This window comes from Rattus norvegicus, chromosome 7 (genome assembly GCF_036323735.1).
Source record: "Rattus norvegicus strain BN/NHsdMcwi chromosome 7, GRCr8, whole genome shotgun sequence".
Lineage (NCBI taxonomy): Eukaryota > Metazoa > Chordata > Mammalia > Rodentia > Muridae > Rattus > Rattus norvegicus.
The window spans coordinates 114,932,650-114,957,445 of record NC_086025.1 but is presented as its reverse complement, the minus strand read 5'-3'; the positions used below and the strand labels follow the sequence as shown (position 1 = coordinate 114,957,445).

The 24,796-nt window shown below is 45.3% G+C and overlaps 1 long non-coding RNA gene across 1 annotated transcript in view; it reads right to left on the bottom strand.

The window, feature by feature from the left end:
• The window catches only part of LOC120093697 (uncharacterized), a 33,856-nt gene extending 22,911 nt beyond the window's left edge, over window positions 1-10,945 (bottom strand). The window contains exons 1-2 of the long non-coding RNA XR_010053891.1: window positions 10,389-10,945; window positions 5,522-5,672 (exon numbers count right to left, since the gene is read on the bottom strand). This is a non-coding gene — a long non-coding RNA (uncharacterized LOC120093697). The remainder of the gene's footprint in view (window positions 1-5,521; window positions 5,673-10,388) is intronic.
• Window positions 10,946-24,796: the final 13,851 nt, after the last annotated feature.

Genomic DNA, 24,796 nt, shown 5'->3' with positions numbered 1-24,796 from the left:
GGGCCTTGCGTTTGCTAGGCAAGCGCTCTACCACTGAGCTAAATCCCCAACCCCTAGACTATGTCTTCTGAACAGCCCCTCAGCCAGGGAATTCTGAGGGAGAGCAGAGCTTTGGGTCTTCCCTTGGGGATGGGGGTGGGACTGCGGTGGTACACTGAATTTCTTAAGATGGCACTGGCTGGCCAAGTGTGGTGGTGCACACCTTTAGTTCCAGCACAAAAGGGGCAGAGGCAAGCAGATTTACATGAGTTTGAGGTCAGTCTGGTGTACAAATCGAGTTCCGGCCCAGCCATGGCTGTGCAGAGATACTGTCTGGAGTGAAGAAAGGAGGAACGTAGTACTGGCGATGTAATCGTCCTCATGGCCCAGAGGGGGACAACTGCACAGGGACTTTCCTCGTCCAGTCCCTTACACAGGACCTGCTGAACCTCGAGCAGCTGTGATTCAAGGCCAACAGCTGGGTCATAAATCACTAATGACAGAGGCAGGATCCACTCTGCTCTGCTCCTTAGGGGTGGGGGCAGGGAACAAACCTAGGCTTTGGACCCGGGGAATCTCCCCTGTCAGTATTACCCATTGCGTTCAAGCCAGGAGTGGCTTTGCTTTGGGCTTTGAATCTTTGCTGTTAAAATGTTTCCTTCAACAACCAAGGGTCTTTAGCCCACAGAACAAAGCATCATAGGGTTGGGTTAAAAGATGGCGCGGGGGAGGGGGTTAGAAGGGGGCGGAGGGGTGGGGGCCGTCTTCGACAGTGTCATTTCTTGTTATACTATGGGGACAGCAAGTCCTCGCCTTGTCCATCTGCCTAACGCCCTCCTTGAGAAAGCTAGAGTGAACCAGAGGCAACTAATCAGAAAGCCTCCGATAATGTGCAAAATACGTGCTTTGAGCTGGGAGCCCAGAGCCCAGGCCAGCACACTGGCCAGCTGAAGCCAGCCCTCTTCAGCCACCAGGGAAACCGGAGCCAGGATGAATTGTAAATGCAGCCCTAGGGTACATTCCCTGCAGGACACTAGGAGGCTGGATTTTTCTTTCATCTGAAGAGAGTGGGTTCCAGGCTATTTATTTTACTCCTGTTTGATTCATACAGAAAGATTGGTAATGACAGCATTGGGGGTTTTTTTGTTTTGTTTTTTTTAATATGGAAAATGGGCAGAAGAAAGAAAAAGATATTTATAGTATCAGTGTTTTTTTTTTTTTTTTTTTTTTTTTAACCAGTAGATTCATAAAGGTAAATAAAGCAGGAGAGAATAGATAGAAAACAAAGGTACTGGTTCACACTCAGACTGTGTGTGCCTATGATCCCCAGCCCTTGGAAGGGGAAGGCAGGAGAACCCAGAATCCAAAGGCATTCTTGGCTATGGAGTGGGTTGAGGCCAGCCTGAGCTCCAAGAAAGGCACAAGGTCTCAAGGTCTAGTCTTCAGATACTTGGTTTTGGTTTATAGTCCAGACTGGACCCTAACTCAAACACTCCTCCTCCTTCAGGCTCCCTAGCGCTAGAATTATAGGCTTTACTTTCTTTTTCAACAATTAAAACATTTTTTAAGTTGTATGACACCTTAATTATACCGGGTTTATACACGTATGTCTCTGTGCAGGCATGTGGAGTACACATGTGGAGGTCAGAGGGCAGAAAGAAGGCAGAATGGCTAAGAGCAATGGCTGGTCTTCCAGAGGCCCTGATTACAGGGCCAACACCAACCTGGAACCATCATATCTCCACTCTGTACCCTCTCCCAGTCTCTGAAGGGACCAGGCACGTATGCTGGACAGACTACAGACAGGCAGAGCACTCAAACAGATAAACAAAATAATTAAAAGTTGTTTTCATTAAAAAAAATATATATTTTTAGATTTATCTTTTGTGCATTAATGTGTTGTCTGTCTGTCTGTCTGTCTGTCTGTCTGTGTTCATAGAGGCCAGAAGAAAGCATAGGATCCCTGAAAATGGTGTTTCACAGATGCTGCGAACAGAATTAGGACCCTTGAAAAGTCATGAGTACACTTAAATGCAAAGCTATCTCTTCAGTCCCTAAATTTATTTTTTTAAAGCATATAAAACCAAAATATGTGGGCTAGAGAAATGACTCAGTAGACAAGAGCACTGACTGCTCTTCCAAATGACCTGGGTTCAATTCCCGGCACCCCGCTAGCAGCTCACAACCATCTGTAACTACGGTTTCAGAGGATCCAGTACCTTCACACAGACATGCATGCAGGCAAGCACCAATACCCATTAAATAGATAAGTACATACGTGCATAAATACACAAATAATAAATAATTAAGAAGAAAACCAAAATGTATATGCTTGAGTATTCACAGTGTACAAAGTCATATTTTGGTACACGCACACATCATGTATCTTTCCGACTTTCCATCCTGGTTTGTTATTATTTATTTATGATTGAGACAAAGTCTTGCTATATGGGCTGGCTAGTTTTATGTCAACTTGACACAAACTAGAGTCATCAGAGAGGAAGGAACCTCAACTGAAAAAGAATGCACTAAGGGGAAGCATGTAGGGCGTTTCCTGAATGAGTGATTGATAGGGGAAAGCCCAGCCCACTGTGGGCGGGGCCGTCCCTGGGCTAGTGGTCCTGGGTTCCTTACTAAAGCAGGCTGAGCAAGCCATGGGGAGCAAGCCAGTAAGCAACACCCTTCCCTCTAGGTTGCTGCTCTTGTGTGAATTCCTGACCTGCCATCCTTCAATGGTGGATGGACTATGGACTATGATGTGGAAATGTAAGCCAACGAAACGCTTTCCTCTCCAAATTGCTCTTGGTCATCATGACAGCAGTAGTAACTAAGACAGTTCACTACTATGCCCTGCTTCTTTTTTTTTTTTTTTTTTTTTTTTTTTTTTTTTTTGGAGCTGGGGACCGAACCCAGGACCTTGCACTTGCTAGGCAAGCGCTCTACCACTGAGCCAAATCCCCAACCCCTATGCCCTGCTTCTTAAAAATCAGGATCTCACCTCTAAAAAGGCAGAGATGTAGAGAGAATCTCTTGTGTACGGAATGAAAGCATCAGCTGTTAATGAAAAGCTGAAGGCCTATTAGTAAAAAGCGGGAATTAAGAGGTGGGAGCTCCAGGAGACAGATGGAATTCTGGGAAAGAGCCAAGAGCAGGAGATTTTTGCCCTGGACTTGGAGAGGTTGTTGAATGGAACTGAGGAGAGGTGACTAGCCATGTGGCAGACACAGAATAGTTTAAAACAGGTTATATAAGTCATAAGCATTTATTCATAAATAAGTCTCTGTTGTTATTTCAGGAATAAGGGTGTGGGAGGAAACCCTACACTGACTTAGCCCAGGCTAGCTATATATCGCCAAAGATGACCCAGAATTGTAGACTTTCCTGCCTCTACCTCCCAGGTACGGTGGGATAATGGGCCTCAAGTATGGCTCCCAGATGTAGTGGTAGTTTTGGCTACACTGCTTTGTGCTCCTGGTGGGTCAAGAACTTCCAGTCACCCGCCAGAAAGTCTTTGGATTTGTGAACGAAAGACAGACATGCGTTAGCTTATTTTTGACATGCCTGGCTAACTCAAAGGCTGGGCAGTTCTAATCCTCTGCCCAGCTAGTATAGATTTCCCTCTGGTACTCCTTACTCAACACCCTCTAAATCTGCTATCTATCTTTACTGCCCTGTTCCTTCTGGGCAGCCCCTAGTCTTTGCTGCCCAAGATGCTTCTGGGCAGCCCTTCCCGGGGCACATTCCTTCTCACCTGTATTTCGGATGGTTTTCCTTCTGCAGCTCGAAATCTGATCCATCGCCCTCTGAAACCTGGCGATTCGCTTTTCTCTCTCCTCTCTCCTGCATGCTAGCCCTCGAAAATCTAAGGGTCCCACCCTGTCTGCCTCTGCCCAACTACTAACTGCTGTCATCTTTATTGATCAATCAAAAACAACTGGGGACAAGGACCTTCAGCATTTGGACATGCAGATTCCAGATTAAATCAAAGCATTAGAACCAATCCCCAACACTCAGGTTTGGGGTTTTTTATTATGTTATTCATTTTATTTGTATGTGTGTGGAGGCCAGAGGACGACTGTATGGTTCAGCTCGCTACCACGTGGACCTCAGGGTATTCAGATTGCCTGCATTGAGGTCAAGTGCCTTTACCAGCTGAGCCATCTTGCTGGCCCCTTGTTTTTGTGAGTCTTGTTCTGTAGCCCTGGGTGGCCTAGAAAGTACTATATAGATGAGGTTCTTAGGGTGATCCTATTTCCGTGTCCAGTGCTGGGAGTCCAGGCAAACACTACCATAGTAGGCTGTTTTTGTTGGTTTGTTTTTTGTGGACAGGTTTTCATGTGTTCTGTCTGGCCTTGAATTCACTAATAACTGGATAACCTTGAATTCCTGATTCTACTGAGATTATAAGCTGAGTCGCTTAAAATTTTTACTGTTTTATAATTTTTATTTCTTTAAAAAATTTTTTTTGGGGGGTTGGGGATTTAGCTCAGTGGTAGAGCGCTTGCCTAGCATGCGCAAGGCCCTGGGTTCGGTCCCCAGCTCCGGAAAAAAAAAAATTTTTTTTTTTGACTCCTTCAGACAGGGTTTCTCAGTGTAGCCCTGGCTGTCCTAGAGCTCACGCTGTAGACTGGGCTTGCCTCAAACTCAGAGATCCACCTGCCTCTGCCTCCCAAGTGCTAGGATCAAAGACTTGTGCCACTAACCATTTGGCTTAGTCCTCAAATTTTTAATTTAAAAAAAAAAATAGGGGCTGGAGAGGTGGGGCAGTGGTTCCTACTCTATCAAGATTTCAAAGTTCAGGTCCCAGCACCCGCATTGGGAACCAGGCAGGCATGTAGTACACAGACATACATGAAGGCAAAACCATACATGAAATGAATACATATATAATTTTTAATTAGGCAGGAGTCCTGGCACATTTCTTTTTTTTTTTTTTTTTTTTTTTTGGTTCTTTTTTTCGGAGCTGGGGACAGAACCCAGGGCCTTGCGCTTCCTAGGTAAGCGCTCTACCACTGAGCTAAATCCCCAGCCCCCCTGGCACATTTCTTAATCCTGGCACTGAAGAGGTAGAGGCAAGTGGATCTCTGTGAGTTCAAGGCCAGCCTGGTCTGTAGAGTAAATTCTAGGGCCAGGGCTACACAAAGAAACCCTGCCTTGAAAAATGATAAAATAAATAAATAAGTAGTAAATAAATAAGTGAAAGGCTGGATGGTAGAAATTCAAAGCCAGCTTGGGGTATATAAGGTCCTCTCTTAGAAACCAAATATAAGGGATATAGGGACTGGAGAGATGGCTCAGTGGTTAAAAGTACTGACTGCTCTTTCAGAGGTCCTGAGTTCAAATCCCAGCAACCACATACATGGTGGCTCACAACCATCTGTAATGAGAACTGATGCCATCTGTTGTGTCTGAAGACAGCTACAGTGTACTCATACATAATAAATAAATAAATACTTAAAAAATAAGTAGACTATAGAAATATAGATATACATATATATGCTTTATAACATGTTCTATACAATTAATAAAAGATAGTACCTACCATCTCTTACCTCCTGGGTACTGCACATTGGGTGTAATAATCACAGGAAAGGCCGGAGTCTTCAGATCTGCCCTCTCACACAGCATCCTAAGGAGTAGCAATTCACGCTGCAACATTGTCTCAGTCTCATCCGCAACAGCTGCTTACCATTCTGACGAGGTATAATTAGCCACCTCTAATTAGTAGCTTTCATCTACTATTGCTGTATCATTTTGATTAGAAAACTCTTCAATTTATGTGCATGTATAATGAGGTTTGAACCTCATGCTTTACACATACTGGACAAATGCTTCATCCCCAGGGCAATTTGCTTTTTATTGTGCCCAGGCTGGCCTTGAACCTATGATTCTCTTGCTTCGGCCTCCACACTAGAGGGCAGGGTATAGACATAAACTATTAGTTCTCTCTCCTATAATTACTTTGTTGTTATTGTTTCTAATTGGATTAACTTTATTTTTCTTGTTTTGTTTTGTACCGGGATCTCCCTAGATAGTTTTGGCTGTCCTAGAACTCTACCTAGACCAGGCTGGCCTTGAACTCAGAGATCCACCTGTCTCTGTCTTCAGAGTCCTGTGATTAAAGGTACGTGTCACAATGCTGGCTTTTCATTTGATTCTTACTATGCAGCTCATGCTTGCTTTGAACTTGCAATATAGCCAAGGATGGGTTCCTTTTTTTGAAAGGTGGAAGTTCTTCCCTTTCACAACATGAGCTTCAAGTTGAATTCAGGCTATCAGGCTTGGTGGCAATTGCCTTAACACTGAGTTAAACCATCTCTCTCTGGCCCAGCCAAACATGGTTTTTTAAGCCTGATCCTCGTGCTTTCATCTCTAAAATGCTGGGATTATAGCATGTGTATACTGTCCCAACAAACCATGGCTATCTTAAATACTTAGGGCATAGTGGCCTGTGCCTTTAATCTTAGTACTTGGGAGGCAGAGAAGGGCAGATCTCTGTGAGTTCTGGCCCAGCTTGGTCTTCTTATCCTAGCTTCAGGCTAGCCAGGACTGCATAGTAACATATTACCTCAAAGATAGATAGATAGATAGATAGATAGATAGATAGATAGACAGACAGACAGACATACAGACAGATGCATGCTTACTCAGACATTATGTACCTTAATATCAAAAAACAACTTTGAAATATGTATAAATGTTCAGTCATTGTAGTTAAAAGTCTTTTTTCCTTATGGCATATGCTATTACCCTCTGAAGGGAACATGTGTTACCTACACACATGTCATAATAGACCACTATGGAGAAAACTTTCTATCGGGCAGTAAGCAAACATCTAATCATGCTAGATAGGGCAACAATGACGGCTGAAATTAGTGACTCCGTGGAAGCCAAGCTTAGTGGGCTGGTGACTTTATTGAGCTTACTATATTTGCATGAGTGAGAACTTACAGGAGTGTGGGTGACCCTGAAACAGATGCAAAGTCCCCCTCCAGCATGCAAGACATGAACGCTCCAAAAGCTGCACAGGTGGAATTCTCCCTGTGGTCAACTGTCAAAAACCAGCTTGACATCACAGGGTAAACTGAGGCAGGACAAGAAGTCTGTCGATCAGGGCCAAAAGCTACTTGCTTTTGGCCATTTAACTCTCTCTCTCCCTTGTTATTCCAGGGCTAAAGAACTACTGGCTTCTGGCAAGTTAGCTCTTTATTGCTATGTGGAGCCAAAAGCTGATAGCAGCAGGAGAAAGAAACTTAGTTACCTGGCTGCTTTTCTCTTTGACCCAAGCCTCTGGTGAGAGGCTGGAATTCCTTAACTCTTCACCAGCCAGAGAGAAAAGAAACAGAAGGAAGGAAGACAGACTTAGACAACATGCACACTGGACGAAGCTGAGGAAGTCTGCACTACCAATCTACTGTTGTTCTTAGTTTCTATGCCTTCTCAGGATAATTGATCACATGGGTCTCTGAGCACTTTTACATCCATAAGTTCATAGTAAGTTTAAGGCAATAGCTCATGTCATAGATTGACGAGCCTTAAGGAGTTACAGCAGAACTGTTTACATGTCTTTCCATTAAGACTAGTACCCAACTCAACATCCATTATCAGTTACAAGCTCCACAAGTTTATTATAAGTTTAAAACAATAATTTTGTTTTTCCGGAGCTGGGGACCGAACCCAGGGCCTTGCACTTCCTAGGCAAGCGCTCTACCACTGAGCTAAATCCCCAACCCCAGCAATAATTTTTATATCGTAAGTTAGCACAGTGTGTCAAGAGACAAATCGTCTGCCTTGTGCCTTATTATTTCAAAGTCTTGTATAAATAAAGTAGTCCATCATTTATTTTCTGACCTTGCACCTTCGATAAATTTCCCATTCCCAGTTTATGACCTTTAGTTACCAGATAGTGGCCTCATTCCTACCCTACAAGGAATGTTTTCCTCAATTGTAATTTGTCCCAAACCTGCTTTCTTCTCTTAGTGGAATTAACCTGTGACACATAAGTTTACAGAGTTCTATTTGCAGCTTTTATTCTATAGGGGGCTTGAGATTACTTATATCAATTTAGGAATTCTATAAAATCATTATCAGGGAATTATGAAACCATCAATCCAACTACACTATACATATTCATATTAATTCTGCAGGAGATCTGCCCAATAGGGTAGGCTAATGTCTAGGAATCATTAGATTATGTAATATTGACAGGAAAGACCTATCGATAGTGAGAGGTATTCCCCGGTTTAAGTCTCTGAGGAACCATCTCAGAACACAACCACTGCAGCCATACAAAATGTGGATTCTGGGGGTCAAACCTAGGTTATCAAACTTGGTGGCAAACATCCTCAGCTGCTGATCTATTTCCCAAAGTTTCCCTGGCACCCCTGAGCTCATGTGACAGCTCTGACAGCATTACACACAGCTGCTCATCAAACTCAGGAGGGCAGTTGGACTCTTAGGTGAGGGTCTACCAGTTCATTCAATGACGAAATGTCAGCAGGTCTCCTCTTGTTAAATCTCACACAGGTCATTTACGGAGACGGTCAAGGCTGGGCTGTGCCCTGACAGCATTCCACAGTCACCTGCCCCACTTCCTTCCCATCCATCCATGATTTAGAATTAGGGATGGAGAACTGTAGCTGGTCTTTGGCTTCTTCCTGGGTTCTTTCTCCCACCCTCTCCACCCCTTTCTATTCTTTAAACCTCCTAACACTAGATAGGAGATAGGAAGGATAGAGGGGAAAGAAGTGATGTTATTCTTAGTGTATCTCCTGCTGATTGGGGGCCTAGACTTCTTAATTTCTTCTTCTGTCTCCTTGGTGCATGACCGCTTCATGAACTACAACCAACTGACCAACAGCAACCAAAAACAACCAATGACCCACCCTTCATCTTGGAACCCTAGCATTTTTACACCCTCTGAAAAGTCTCGAGAATTCCAAACATCACATATTTGCAGAAACTATCTGCATCTGGCAAAAATCACACACCTGCAGGTAACAAATCAGAGTCAGCTACTGTGGACAACTGAAGCGGTCCCGTATCCCACACCTGGGATTAAAATGAAAATATATTCCTATAATATTTCTGTGTTTTTTTTTTTAAAGAAACCACAATTCTCAGTACAGAGAACCATATGACTGGATTTCCTGCAGAAGAAGAGTTTCATTTGGGCTTGGGGACAGAGTTCAATGGCAGAACATGCCCTCTACATTCTTGTTCCTTCCCTCAACCCCCACAACCTCCAAAAAAAAAAACTAAGCATCACTAAGCCAAGAGGCACTTCTTAGTGTAACGTACTTATCAGTATCACTATAAGCCGCCAGTGTTGAGGCTGAGGACACGGCTACACAGACAAGTACAGGCAAGTGTGAGGACTGGGGTCCCAGGTATGGTGGATAACATCAATCTTAGATATCAAGTGGCAGAGACAAAGTTGGGGGCAGGCTGACTAGGTGAGCTCCTGTTTCAGTGAGAGACCCTGCCTGATTCTTACTAGATATATAGATAATAGGTAGATAGGTAGGTAGGCAAGCAGGCAGGCAGGCAGACAGACAGACAAACAGACAGACAGACAGCAACCAGCCACTGAGATACTGGCATCAATTGCTTTATCAAGCAGGAGCCATGATGTGTCTTACTATCTGGATCCCAATAAGTGGCTTCAAAAAAGTTTGCCAAATACTTTCTTCACCAGTAAATAAAGTGGAAAGTGATTGAGGAAGACACCCAACATGAACCTGTAGCCTCCAAATGCATGCACACACATGAATGCACACACACACGTGAACATATATACACATACACACACGCATGTAAGGAGGCGTTGGTGGGGAGATAAGAAAGTACTGTTGAAAGCGGTGGGCCAAGATTGTATTCCCTGATCTCAGACAGAAAAAGAAGGAGGGTTATTCAAGACCATCCTGGTCTACCAGCTTCAGGCTAGCTAGTACTACACATAGAGAGATGTGATGTGTGGCAAAGGCCAGTCATCTCAGCCCTTGAGAGGCCAGAGATGGAGAATCATAGCCCCAGGGCCACCCTGAGTTATATAACAAGACCCTCATCCCAGAAATAAAATCAGAAACCTTCACTTACCATGGCGTCCTGTTCCAATACTGCTTGAACAGAAAATACTCAAACATTCCAGCTGACAGGTCAAAGCATCTTGGGACTACCCCATAGGGTGAATAGTCTACCACCATGCCTCTTAGTCTCTCTTACTGTTGTTGTGATAAAATACTCTTACCATAGCAACCCAAGGGAAAAGGGCCTTTTTTAGCTCACAGTTCAGGTTGCAGTCTGTCATGGCAGAGAAGGTAAGGCAGCAGGTCCTGGAAGCAGCTCACCATGTTTCATAGTCAGTCAGAAGATCAGTCAGAGATCAATGCATGCGGCTACTTCCTTACCTATCTTCATTTATGCAGTCCACAATGCCCAGGTCGTAGTCACACCTAGAGTCAAAATGGGTCTTCACACATGAATTAATGCAATCAGGGACAGGCACACACAGAGGCCCATCTCCCTAGTGAATCTAGGCCCTGTCAACACTAACCATCACATTTTACCTAGCTGTGGCCATGACAACAGAGTCCCCTCTACCAGCATACCAGAACTGTCCTCAAGACTGAGATGTCACCATCAATTGTTAGGTCACTGCAGTTACCTCTCTCTGTGTCTTACTGTTTAGAGCCCAACAACATGGCTTTGGGGGTTGCCAAATACTACTTTGTCTACAACTACGACTACTACTACTTGTTCTTCTTCCTCCCTTTCCTCTTCCTCTTCTTTTCCTTCTTCTTCCCCTTCTTTTTCTCCTCCTCATCCTTCTTCTTTGGGTTTATTCAAGACAGTGTAGCACCGGCTGTCCTGGAACTTGCTCTGTAGACCAGGCTGGCCTTGAATTCAGAAATCTACTTGCTTCTGCTTCCCCAGTGCTGGGATTAAAGTTGTACACCAACACCACCCAGCTATCAAATACTTTCTTTACCAGTCTGGAGGAAAAGGAACATGCAGAGAAACTGATGACGCTTCAGACCGTTGTGGTGGCAGAATCAAGAACAAGATTATGTCCCCTGGGAGGTCTGCTACGTGCAACGAGTGTAGAGTAAACTAGGGGGAAAGTGACAATTTGCCTCTACTGTAATTGCAAACTGACCACTGGCAAAGGGAACATTGACTGTATGACATCATAGAGATTTGCTACCTAAATGCACAGATAAAAATCCATCAAAGGATTGGGTGCCTATGTAAGCAACTCCTATGAGATGGGAGTGCCTGAGCCTGGCACAGCAGGATATCTCTTTGATAAATACACTATGAGAGACATAAGAGAACTCGCTGGTCATTTAGTGCATGTATGTTGGGCTTTTGTGGTACTTTGGATGGGAATGTCCCCCAAAGGCTCCGGGAACGTTGTCCCCATTGGGTGGCAGTGTTTGGGAGAAGCTTTTTAGATGTGGTCTTAGTGGAGAAAATATGTCATTGGGGGTGTTGGATTTGAGGTTTGTGGTTCTTTGAATAAGAATGGCCTCCTTGGGGCTGGAGAGATGGCTCAGCAGTTAAGAGCACCCGACTGCTCTTCCAGAGGTCATGAGTTCAATTCCCAGCAACCACATGGTGGCTCACAACCATCTGTAAAGAGATCCGATGCCCTCTTCTGGTGTATCTGAAGACAGCTACAGTGTACTTATATATAATAAATAAATAAATCTTTAAAAAAAAAAAAAAAAAAAAAAAGAATGGCCTCCTTAGGCTCATGTATTTGAATATGTGGTCCTCAGTGGAACTCTTTGGGAAGGATTAGGAGGTGTGTCCTTGTTACAGGAGCTGCGTCACTGGGGGTGGACTTTGAAGTTTCCAAAACACATGCCATTCCCATGCCTCTTGATCGTAGGTTAAGATGGGAGCTTAACTACTGCTTCAGTTCTGTGAATGCCTGACTGCTGCTTTGCTCGCAGCTGCAATGGTCATGGATCAGTGTTTAAGAGCACTGACTGCTCTTCCAAAGGTCCTGAGTTCAAATCCCAGCAACCACATGGTGGCTCACAACCATCCTTAATGGGATCCTATGCCCTCTTCATGTGTGTCTGAAGATAGCTACAGTGTGCTCATAAATATAATCTTTTTTTTTAAAAAAAGATGTTTCAGAGGGGAACAACGGTCACAACTGAACTAAATCTGTGTGTTGTTTTGGTAAAGAATGTGGCTGCTTTCTCCCTTTGTGTTAGGAATCTCTCTCAGGCTAACGTGAGAAGTACCAGACTATTTTCCTTGGCAGAGGAGATTTCAAGACAGCATACTATTGACTCTGTGGTGTGGTTATTAGTGATCACTCTTCTGCAGGTCTGCAATGAGAAAGAGCAAGTGGGGCAAAGACAATCTAAAATGTACAGTTCGAGAAGACAAAGGGGCTCCAGGAAATGTAATGTCGGAGGCCAGGCCTGTGCTGATAGAGAGAAGACGAGGCCTTTTATTTTTATTATTCCTCCACATGGTGCCCAGAGAAGCTATGAAGAGGTGGAGAATTCCCCTCTGAAGCTGGAGTTAGAGAGGCTGGCTGTGAATAGTCCCAACATGGGTGTTTGGAACCAAACTTAGGTCCTCTACAAACTTTCTTTTTGTGTGTGTGTGTGCTTGTTTGTTTGTTTTCCAGACAGAGTTTCATTGTGTAATAAGCCCTGAATGTCCTAAACTTGATTTGTAGACAGGCTGGCCTCTAACTCACAGAGATCCACCTGCCTCTGCCTCCCCTGTTCTGGGATGAAAGGTTCAGGTCACCACCACATGGCTCAGACCAGCTTCTTTTTTTTTTATTCTTTTTTTTCGGAGCTGGGGACCGAACCCAGGGCCTTGCGCTTGCTAGGCAAGTGCTCTACCACTGAGCTAAATCCCCAACCCCGTCAGACCAGCTTCTTAAACTGTGGACTGTGACCCTGCATGGGATCATGTAACTCATTTTGGGTGAAGGATATGCCCAATGCAAAAGGTGTCTGAACCCACAACCAAATCACCCGAAAGTAATTCAAAGTCAAACTCAAAATGAATCCAAGGTGTCTGGCAGATTCTCCCAGAATATGACATGAGACCCCTCCTTCCCTGCGTTTCTGAGCACAGGAAGTTCATGCTTGTACTGTGTGCACCTTTAGATCCAGCATTCCAGGAGGCAGAGGCAGGTGGCTCTCTGAGTTCCAGGACAGCCAGGGATACCCAGAGAAAGTCCAGTCTTGAAAAAACAAACAACAACAATAACAACAAGAATGTAATATACCTTGGATTTGAAACTAGGGTAAGCTATGAGTCCTGGTTATTGTGACAGTTCGGGCCCACATAGCATTCTGACTCACTTCAGCATAAGGTGGTCCTACCTCTGGCTTATGCTTCTAAGTCAAGTGCAGACAAAATCTGTAGGTACCCCACGCCCTGTTCTGAGCAGAGGCTGTGCCAGTTGCGTCCTCCTCTCGGAGGTCGCTGGCGGTGTCCTCTCAGAGACAGACCCAGGGCTTTATTTTACTAGGTAAACCCCTAACAGGGCACAGGTTTCTGCTTCTCCTTTGTTGTGGTTCTGAGGTTTTGTCTCTAACAAATGTGGTTGCCAAGCAACCACCCATCTAATCTGCCTCAGTGACAAGGAGTCTGAGGGTGCTGCTTGGTGTTTTTGAAAATTCTGTGCCACTGAATCCTCTTTCTTAAAAAAGCAAAACAAGCAAAACAAACAAACAAACAAAAATGAACAAGAGCCTGGAGGAGGTAGTGGTACAGGCCTTTAATGCTAGCACTTGAGAAGCAGAGGTAGGCAGCTCCCTGTGAGTTCGAGGCCAGCCTGGTCTATGACATCTGGCTGCACGGAGAAACCCTGTCCTGAAAAAACAAGTAAGTAAATAAATGAATAAGAAAAAGAAAAAAAAAAAGAGCCAGACATAGCTTTACTTTTAATCCCAGCACTTGGGAGGCAGACACAGGCAGGTCTCTGTGAGTTCAAATCCAGCCTGGTCTACAAAGTGAGTTACAAGCCAGCTATAGCTACATAGTGAGATCCTCCTGTCTCAAAAAAAAAGGGTAGAGAAGGGTTGAGAGGAGACTGGAAAGATGGTTCAGTGGTTGAGGAAACAGAATTTGTTCCCAGCATCTTAAATTTCATTTCCATGGAATTTTGATGCTGTCTTAGGGTTTCTACTGCTGTGCTAAAACATCGTGACCAAAAAGCAAGTTGGGGACAAAAGGGCTTACACTTCCACGTCAGGGCAAGAACCTGTAGGCAGGAGCTGATGCAGAGGCCAAGGAGGGGTGATGCTTCCTGGCTTCCCCTCCATGGCTTGCTCAGCCTGCTTTCTTCTTCTTTTTTTTTTTTCTTCTTCTTTTTTTCTTTTTTTCGGAGCTGGGGATTTAACCCAGGGCCTTGCACTTGCTAGGCAAGCGCTCTACCACTGAGCTAAATCCCCAACCCCTCAGCCTGCTTTCTTATAACACCCAGTTCTACTAGCCCAGGGATGGCACCACCCCTAATGGGCCAAACCATCCCACATCAATCACTAAGAAAATGCCCATAGCCCAGTCTTATAGGCATTTTCTCAAGTGAGGCTCCCTCCTCTCTGATGACTCTAGCTTATTTCAAGTTGACATAAGTCTAGGCAGCAAAGATGCTCTTTTCTGACCTCCATGGGCACTGTATGCACATGGTGCACACATATATGTATACACATATACACATACACCACACAGGGCAGTGCATATATATGTGTACACACACACACACACACACACACACACACACACACACACACACACACACCACGCAGGCAAACACTCATGCTGTACATCTTTTTTGTTTTTTATTATTATTATTGTTTTGGGTTTGGGTCGGCTTGTTTTTTGTTTATTTTTTTGTTTTGTTTTGTTTTTCATATCTTTTTTTTTTCTTTTTTTCGGAGCTAGGGACCGAACCCAGGGCCTTGCGCTTGCTAGGCAAGTGCTCTGCCGCTGAGCTAAATCCCCAACCCCTTGTTTTGTTTTTAAGACAGGGTTTCTCTGTGTAGACTTGACTGTCCTGTAACTTGCTTTGTAGACCAGGCTGGCCTCAAATTCACAGAGACCCCACCTGCCTTTGCCTCCAGAGAGCTGGGATTAAAGGCATGAGCCCCCACCTCTTCAGTTTTCTTTCTTTTTCTTTTCTTTTCTTCTTTTTTTTTTTAAAAGAAGGGTAAAGGTGGGGGTTACACCTGAAGCTCAATGACAAACTTCTTGTCCAGCACATGAGAAGCACTGAGTTCAATCACAAACACAAAGATGGCCACACAGTTGTTTCGGAGGCTGGGACTGACTCAGTTCTTTCTGTTATTCCTCTATCCTCTCAGATGAGTACAGACCACCAGAGGAAAGACCATATGGAGGAGGCATGGTGGCTCTGGTGGTCTGAGATATCCCTATTAGTCTTGTCCTCAGTTGGTGGCTACTGGGGAGGTAGGCTACTGCATTGGGGCAGGGGCATTGCCAAGAGCCGTTTAGGTCGTGTGGCTTTAATGGAGGAAGTATGTCTCTGGGAGCAGGCACTGGGAATTTAGAGTCATAGCATTTCACGTTAGCTCTGCTTTGTCATCACAATCCAAAACACGAGCCCTCAGTTTCCTGGTCCTTCTGACATGTGTGGATTCCTCCATAGTGGATTCTAACCCGGGTTGGGGATTTAGCTCAGTGGTAGAGCGCTTGCCTAGCAAGTGCAAGGCCCTGGGTTCGGTCCCCAGCTCCCCCCCCCCCCAAAAAAAAGAGGGATTCTAACCCTGTGGAACTGGAACCCTTTCTTCCATAAGTTGCCTTGGTCTTGGGGTTTAATCACAGCCACAGAAAAGGAACTAACACTCCAGAAGGACTCTGTGAGTTTGCTGATGCTGTCATCCAAAAAGCACTTTAGGGTAAAGGCTAGACACGGCTGCCATGTTTGTAGGGTATCGCTGGTGGCCATCTTCCACAGAACTCATGCAGCACAGCCTCCTTCCCTCACAGTGGCAGTCAGACCCTCTTCTCCGGACATCTCTTGGATTCTGAGCTCATTTTCTCCTTCCAGGCCGCCCACCTCATTGCCAAGTTGTCTCCTTCTGCATGTGTCTGAAGGAACATGCCAGAGGCACACTTATGGCATTGGGGCAGGGGCATTGCCAAGAGCCGAGGCTACAGGACAGGCTGTTTCAAAAAACCCACACATTCAGATTAGTAAACACGATTTAAAAGTTAAAAAACTAAACTTCACTATTAACCGCCCCTGAAACGGTTGCTTCTTCACGCCAAGTTGAAGAAATTAGCAAAACCTAAAGAAATGATCAAGCCTGCTTTCTGGGTGGGTCTGAAAAGGCTACCCTCTGAGTCGGTGGCAGCATCCAATCAGCTGGAGCCAAGGAGAACAGACATAGTAAGAAAAACAAGACAAATACAAGAAGACAAGGACCCTGTTCCCTTCCCTAGAACTGAGACACAATCCCCTTCTTGCCTTTGGACCTCAGAACCCTAAAATCTCACTTCAGAAGCTTAATCTAGGACCTCCTCCCTGGGGTTCTCAGACCTTCAACTCTAGAGTGGGAATTACCTTCCTGGTCTTCCTGGTTCCACCTGAGGCTTTTGGACCGTGACAGAACCACCCAACGGGTCTCACAGGCTCTTCAGCATTCGTGCAGCTTTTCACAAGACTTCTAGGCCTCCGTAATGGAAAACTCACGTCCTCTAAGCAAGTCCATCTTATCAGCTTGGAGCATGACCCGATGGCAAAGCTTAGGGCTAGTACTCTCAACACCCTGGAGCCAGCCCCCTGCATCCACAAAGAGAGAGGGGGGAAAAAATCCAATCCAACCAAACCGAAACAGAACCCTCTTAGACATCCATGTCCAGATATCCTGTGAGTTCCAGTTCTTGAGGGGGACCTGAATAGTCAGTCCCCCGGATGCTCACACGCTACAGGAGAAGCCTGTTATCAGTTATTGACCCAGAAGCTGTCACACTAAGGAAGCAAGTTCAATGACACTGCAGCCTACAGACACAGGGTGGGAGCCAGCAGGAGTGGGTCTGCCTTCAATCACCCTGCAACCAGGGGCTGTTTGGGACTGGGAAGACCTCCATGATAAAAGGTTTTCTCTCTTTGAAGAAGCGAGTTAGAACATCCAGGAAGAACACTGGGCCTGGAGAACACCAGAGACTGATGCCTCCCCTGCGTTAGTGTTTGACACTGAAAAATCAGAGGCCTGGAATAGTTGCTCACACAGGCCGGTCCAGCACCCATGCAGCTGAGGCAGGAGCACTGCCATGAGTTCGAAGTCAGATTTGGATTCCATATCAGTTCCCAGTCACAGTCCAAGACCCAGTCTCAAAGAAACTCGAAAGGAAAAACCAGGTGTGGTAAGTCAGACGGAGGCAGGAGGATAGCCATGAGTTACATAGTGAAAAATTGAAGCCGAAACCAAAAGGAGAGCAATTAAATGGCCAAAACGAAACACGGAATTTCCATCCACTTGTTTTCCCTGATCCTGCATGAAAATGTGTGCTGGTACTTGTACACACGCGCACACACACACTCACACACACACCCGGAGTCACGCCCCCTCTTCTAGAGTTTGTAACCTAGCAACCCAGCATCCACTGGGGTAACAACCTCTCACCACTCCATTCATGTCTCCTCAGGCAGTCGCTGACTGAGTTGCTCCCACGCTTGGGATAGACAGGCACTCAGAAATAGAACTGTCGGATGAATGAAGGCGCGAAGGTAACAGGGATGAATGAGACCCCAAAGGAAGGCAGAGCAGAACACACAAAGGAGCTTAAGACTAGGCACACAATAGCTGCGTGTATGCATATGTAAATTGAAAAGCGGAAGTCACTCCGCTTGGGAAAACCAGTCAGGCAAAAGAGAGGGGAGTTATTAGTTCAGGAAGGTCTTGACAGAAAATCAAGAGTTTTGCTACCACGGGGAAGAAACAGGATACAGCTAGGACAGGCATGGTGACACGGCCCGGCCCGTAACCCCGACACTCAGGAGGCTGAAACAGGAAGAGAGTCAGTTCAAAGCCAGCAAATTGTTTGTATAGTGTTTGTTTGAATACCTGCGATTCTAGCAATCAGGATGCTGAGGCCAGAAATTAGAGTCCCAGGCTGTGCATAGCATTGCAAGTTTCAGGACAGCCACCACGTATCAAACACCTCTTCCCTCCCTCCTCACAAAAAGGAAAAGAAAATTAACTGATGTTTGGGAGAACTATTTATTTATTTATTTATTTATTTATTTATTTATTTATTTATGAGTCGTCTTCCAGAGTACTCATGTTCAGGTTCCAGCACCCGTGTCTGGTATCTCCCAACTGCTTCTTCCTCCAACTCCAGAGAATCCAATACCTTTGGCTTCTGGCACCGAAATGCACATACCCAGCCCCCCAAACATATATTCACATAACTAAAAATAAAAATCGAAATTTTAAAAATAAATTAGTATATGTATGTTGCGGGGGGGGGGGAGGACATCTAGTGCAAAGAACAACTTTGTGGACTCAGTTTCTCTTAGCTTTTTCTTGGGATCGTACTTAGATCCCCAAACTTGCATAGCAAATACCCTTACCTGCTGAGCAATCTCAGAAGCCCTGCACAGCAATTTCGAAGCTGGCACAAACTACACACACAGACTCTCTCAAAAAGGAGAAGAGGCAGGTGCTAGTGCCACATGCCTTTAATACCAGCACTGGGGAGGCAAAGGCAGGCAGATGTCTGTGTGCTGGAGCCCACCATGGTCTATAGAATTCCAGGACAGCCAGGGATACATGACAAAAATGTGTGTGTGGATGGAGGGGGTGGAAAAAGAAGAAGAAGAGAAGGAGAATAAGGAAAAGAGGAGGAAGAAGAGGAGGAAGAGGAAGAGGAGGAGAAGGAAGAGGAGGAGGAAGAGGGAATGGAGGAGGGGAGGAGGAAGAAGAGGAGGAAGAAGGGAGAAAAAGAACCAGAAGAAAGAGAATTAGAGGGGGCTGGAGAGATGGCTCAGGGGTTAAGAGCACTGGCTGCTCTTCCAGAAGTCCTGAGTTCAATTCCCAGCAACCACATGGTGGCTCACACCCATCTATAGGGGAATCTGGTGCCCTTTTCAGGCAGGCAGATGCATATGCAGCAGAGCACTTATACATTAAATAAATAAATAAATCAAAAAATAAGAAAGAGAATTAGAATCCACAGCAGCTGCTGATTTTGATGATCCGTGCCCGTTAGCACCCAGCGGGGATGGAGGCAGGAGGATCAAGAGTTCAAGGCCAGCTTTGGTTACAGGGTGCCTCGTCTTAGAAGAAGGAGCCAGGTGGGTGTGGTGGCTGTTGTGAAACACTGCTTCTGGGAACACGAACAAACATCTACTCAAGATATGAAACCACCAGCAGAATAAAGCGCTCACACTACCGTGGTCCAACCTGGTGAGGTTTTGTTTTTGTGTTTTTGGGGGTGTTCCTTCCAGAAGGAGAAATGACTCAGACAGCTGCACCAAATCCTTCCTCAGCACAGGTGACAGCTCATGGAAGCTGGAGCACACTGGACAATCTGCACGCAGCTCTACAGCTTGGGGGATATCCTTTCCCGGTGGCTCAGGGGTCTGAGGCAGATCTCTATTTCTTAGAAGTCAGTGTTTGCAACCCTTCCTAATGCTGCAATCCTTTAATACGGTTCCTCATGTTGTGGTGACCCCCAACCATAAAATTATTTAATCGTTACTTCATACCTGTAATTTTTCAACTGTTAGGAATCTTAAATATGTCTGAAAGGGTCATTTAACATCCCCCAAAGGAGTCTCAACCCTCAGGTTAAGATCCAGTGCTGGGGGCGTCTCAGCTGCCCATTTCTTCCGGGTTGCCCAGATGTACCTCTCTGAAGCAGCTCAGGTTGTCTGAGGAGGCATATGAACAGTCTTTACTGCTTATGTACTCTTAGGAGGTAAGGCCGTCGGTCAGTTTTAGGGACTTCCTGAAGCTATTTTAAGTTGTTTACTTCCTTTCTTAAAGCACTTCCCTCCAAAATTTTGAAGGAAACTGCAAAAGGGGCGTAGGCCTTTACTCTCAGGGGTTGGGAAGCATAGACTGGTGGATCTGAGGTCAAGGGCAGCCTGGTCTATGCAGTGAGTTCCAAGTCAGCTAGGACTACATTAGTAGTCTCAAAAGAAAAAAAGAAAAGAAAAATGATATATATTAAAAAAAAGGACATCCCAGGCAAAGGTTGAGGGATGGAGGTTGTGAGTAGGAAGATGAATGGAGCAGAGAGTATAGGCAGAGATGGTGATGATGACGACGACGACGACGACGATGATGATGATGATGAGGGTGATGATGAAGAGGAGGAGGAGGAGGATTGAATTTTTTGGTTTTTCAAGACAGAATTTCTCTATGTACCCCTGGCTGTCCTGGAACTTGCTCTGCAGACCAGGCTGACCTCAAATTCAGAGATCTACCTGCTTCTGCCTCCTGAGTGCTGGGATTAAAGATGGGCACCGCCACCGCCCAGCCTTCTTTTTATTATCGTTAATAATACCTGTGTGGGAGTATGTGCATGTGAGTGCATGTGTCTACAGAAGCCAAAGGCATTAAATCTTCTGGAGCTGGCATTACAGCAGTTGTTAGACGCACGGTGTGGGTGCTGGGAATTGAAATTAGGTCCTCTAGCAGTGTGGGTTCTTTTTTTTTTGGTTCTTTTTTTCCGGAGCTGGGGACCAAACCCAGGGCCTTGCGCTTCCTAGGCAAGCGCTCTACCACTGAGCTAAATCCCCAACCCCGCAGTGTGGGTTCCTAACCACTGTGCCGTCTCTCCAGCCTCGATGTGCAGACATTTTTAAGATGTCTATCTAGGAACATTCGAGCCAGTCTCAACATTAGGAGAGCAATGTCCAGTCAGCAGGATGTTTGCTGAATAACATTGACAGAGGAGGGTAAAGGAGGGAGCCTGATCCAAGGCTATCCACGCCAGCACAGCTGTGAAGCAGGAAGGAGCTGCCACCTTTGGGAAGGGAGGCAGAAGTGTGTGAGGTGAAAGGCCCAGGAAGCCTCAAGTAGAGTAGCCCACAGGCTGGGACTGAGAGGCACTATTACAGCCTGTCATTTGTTTTATGTGTGCACTGTATGTATGTGTGCATGTGTGAATGTGCAAATCAGCGGGCAAGCTGTGGGAATTGGGTCTTCCCTTCTACCTTGCTGGCCTTAGTGACTGAACTCTGAGTGAGCTTCGGTTTGGTGGTGGATACCTTTATCTACCAAACTCTCTCACTGAACTCCTTTTTTTAAAAATACTCAGTAACTTGCTGTGCTATGTTGCCCCTCTACCTTACAGGTTCTGGGATTACAAGCAGGTTGCCCTGAGCTGGGCTGGGTATGACTTGTGGGTAGATGTTAGCTGAAAACCTTAATGCCCAGATTCACCCACACCATTTCTGTGCACCAGGGCAGCAGGCTGGCATTGCCTGTAGACTGTGCAAAGGACTCAGGAGAAACAGACATCTTCCTCAAGGCCTTTGCTTGAACCTCAAGGCTTCTCAACCGAACACAAAGGCCAATTCATGGTAAAAGAGATTTAGCGTTTGACTGGTATGATCCGGCATACCTGGGGTTAAATATTTGGAACAGTGGATGGGGGACAGGTTAGAAGGTTATTGGGGCTCCTCAGTGGGTGAAGGCACATGCCATGAAGCCTGATAAAACCCACCCTACGTGGGGAAGGAGAAAAGGACATCTCACAGGTCTAAAGTGGAAGCTTAAGGATTCTTTGGGAAATCATTTGGATGATGCTTTGCTGGGGCAAACACTCAAAGGAATGTTTAGCTGAAGTGGACACATGTGAAAGTCTAAGGCAGATTCAAGAAGGAATGTTCGATGAAGCAGACACAGGAGAGAGGATGTTCTGCTAAAGCAATGAGAGGAATGGCTGTCTCTGCTAGATAGTACTACCACTTCTGAGTCCTGTTTGCTATCCTGACTCTACTGAACTGGACTGCTGGTCTATCTGTGAAGCGTTTTCTTTCTTTCTTTCTTTCTTTCTTTCTTTCTTTCTTTCTTTCTTTCTTTCTTTTAAAAGATTTATTTATTATATACGCTGTCACTGTCTTCAGACACACCAGAAGAGGGCATCAGGTCTCATTACAGATGGTTGTGAGCCACCATATGGTTGCTGGGATTTGAACTCAGGACCTCTGGAAGAGCAGTCAGTGCTCTTAACTGCTGAGCCATCTCCCCAGCCCTGTGAAGTGTTTTCGAGTGGATTGAGCTGCTGCTGCTGAGCTGTGAAACTGAACTGCCGATTTCCAGACAACGCTCACAGGAGTTGCTGCAAAGAACCTTTCTAAACAGGTCCAGTTCCCCAGTATCCTTTTTTTCCCACTCTCTCTGGTGGGTGGCGAACTACAGGGAGGTTAAAATCTGTAAGAACCATCATTAAAAACAGGCATTTGAAAAAAAAATTAAAGTTACACAGGTCAGCTTCTTGTAGGCACATACCGTGGAACACATGCACACACACACAATGTTAACAAACAAATAAGTGTAATTTTAGAAATTAAAAAATTAAATGAATGATCAGAGAGAGAGAGAGAGAGGGATAGAAAAAGAAAGAGACTCTAGAAGTCACTTTTCAGCCTGTTGGAACTGTCTCTGAAAACCTAGGGCACAGCACGAGTACTTACTCTGGCAGTGTGGTAGGAGGCAGTCATGAACCTGAGATATCCCAGCATATTCAAATGGATTATTCTGTAGATCAGGAAAACCTGCCACTTGGCCATGCCCTCTGGAAAAACCCTCTACTGCAGCAACACAGGATGCGCTAGTTTAGATGACACTGCTGAAAGCAATTAATAGAGGCCAGCGTGCATACACAGGACACAACCCTGGGAGTATAGCTCAGTCATACAGTGCACCTAGCATAGGTGAGTCCCTAGGTTTAACCTGGAGCACCACCGGGGTACAGATGCAGGGGGTGGAGGTGGGGGGTAAATGCTGCTACACATCTGGGCTACTCAGTGCCAATTTTATATATATATATATAATATATATATATATATATATATATATATATATATCTGAGATACCTGAGGCAATGTAGGATGTAGTCACAATTACTGTGAGGGGGAGCAAATTGGAAGAGTGGTCTTTGTGCAAATCTTTGGACAGCCTCAACTGATGGCTGATGTCAGTCATTGATGGGAAAATGTCACCTCCTAGGCAGACATGAGCTAGTTCTTATACCTAAAACCTACTGAACGAAAGAAAGCCTGGGTTCTCTTGGAGAAGAAGGACCAGTGTCACACCACGTAAAACAAGAGAAATTGTCTGACCTCTCCAAAAGGTCTCTTTGTCCTTAATTAAATTTCTCCTTTACTTTTCACTCCAAGACGGAAGAATTTCTGACTCCTTGCTGTCGGATGCAAGTCTGAATTGATATCAGTTCAAGGAAAGTCAGCAGCCCTCACAGCCCCCTTGGGGAAACGGACATGGTAGAAACTGGTGAGGACAGAACATAGAGTTGGGGACCTTTGATCATTTCTCAAACCTCTGACTGAGTGATCAGAACAGAACGGTTGGGAAATTTGACAAATGGGTGTAAACTCAGGACTCGAGAAACTAAGGCATGAGGATCACAATGACTATAAGACGTCTTCTCCAAACAAAACTCGCCCCAAACACTCAAACCAAGTTTCTCAAGCTGTTGGCGCCCTCGTCGGCTTCATAGTCAATCAGAAGCAACTTAACAATACTTAGAGATGAAGATCAGGGTGGAGCTCTCACCTCGCTTGTGAGGAAAGGGGGTCCCTGTGTGGGGTGTTCCATACCCAGCATTACAAATGAGAAGAGGAAGTGGGGGAGCATCAATCATACACACAGATAAACCAGCAGAGACCGGTAGACTGGTGTATAACCCAGGTAGGCCATAATGTATCCAAGTGGTTCCTGTAGTCACAGCAGCTATGCCAGATGGAGTGTTTCGCACAACAGCATAGCCTCCGCTACTTGGTATCTGACTTGGATCTAGCTACCAAGGTGACTTGGAGCAATTTACTTTCATCTGTGACACATGGCAGGCCACATTCTCATCTCAAGACTGGCTTTCTTGCTTTCTATTGTAATACACGCCCTAGCTAGACCTGGTAGCACCTGCTTTTGAGCCCATCACTGGGAAGCAGATATAGGTGGATCTCGATGAGTTAGAACCTAGCCTGGGCTACATAGTAAATTCCAGCTAACCAGGGCTGCAAAAGTGAGAGCCTTTCTTTCTTTCTTTCTTTTTTTTTTTTTTTTTTGTAGCCAAAGATCTTTTTTTTTTTTCTTTTGCATTTTTTTTTTTTCGGAGCCGAGGACCAAACCCAGGACCTTGCGCTTGCTAAGCAAGCGCACTACCGCTGAGCTAAATCCCCAACCCCCGCCAAAGATCTTTTATTTGTGTAAAGTACTTAATCACCAGGTGGAACAGATACAATGTTAGCATACTACTCCTGAGGCCCTGCTGGCCCTCTTCTGAAGTAGGTAATGCTAAACTCAATGACCAGACTCCCAGAGTCTCTGACACAGTGTGCAAGCAGCTTCATGTTCTGCTTAGCTTACTTAAGATTTCCAACAAGGCTGGGCAAGGGTCAGATGTGTGGTGAGAGCCTTTCTTAAAAAAAGAAAAAAAAAGCAAAACATAAAAACAATGTATCTCATGGGTGGGGGTGTCATTTTGCTATAGCAAGCGTCCCTTGAGTGTGCACAAGGAAGTTTGATCTCTAGCAAAGTAATAAATATAGTCCAACTAATTTGACGTTGAGTCTACCCTAAAGCATACATTCCCTTGAAGCTGTGTG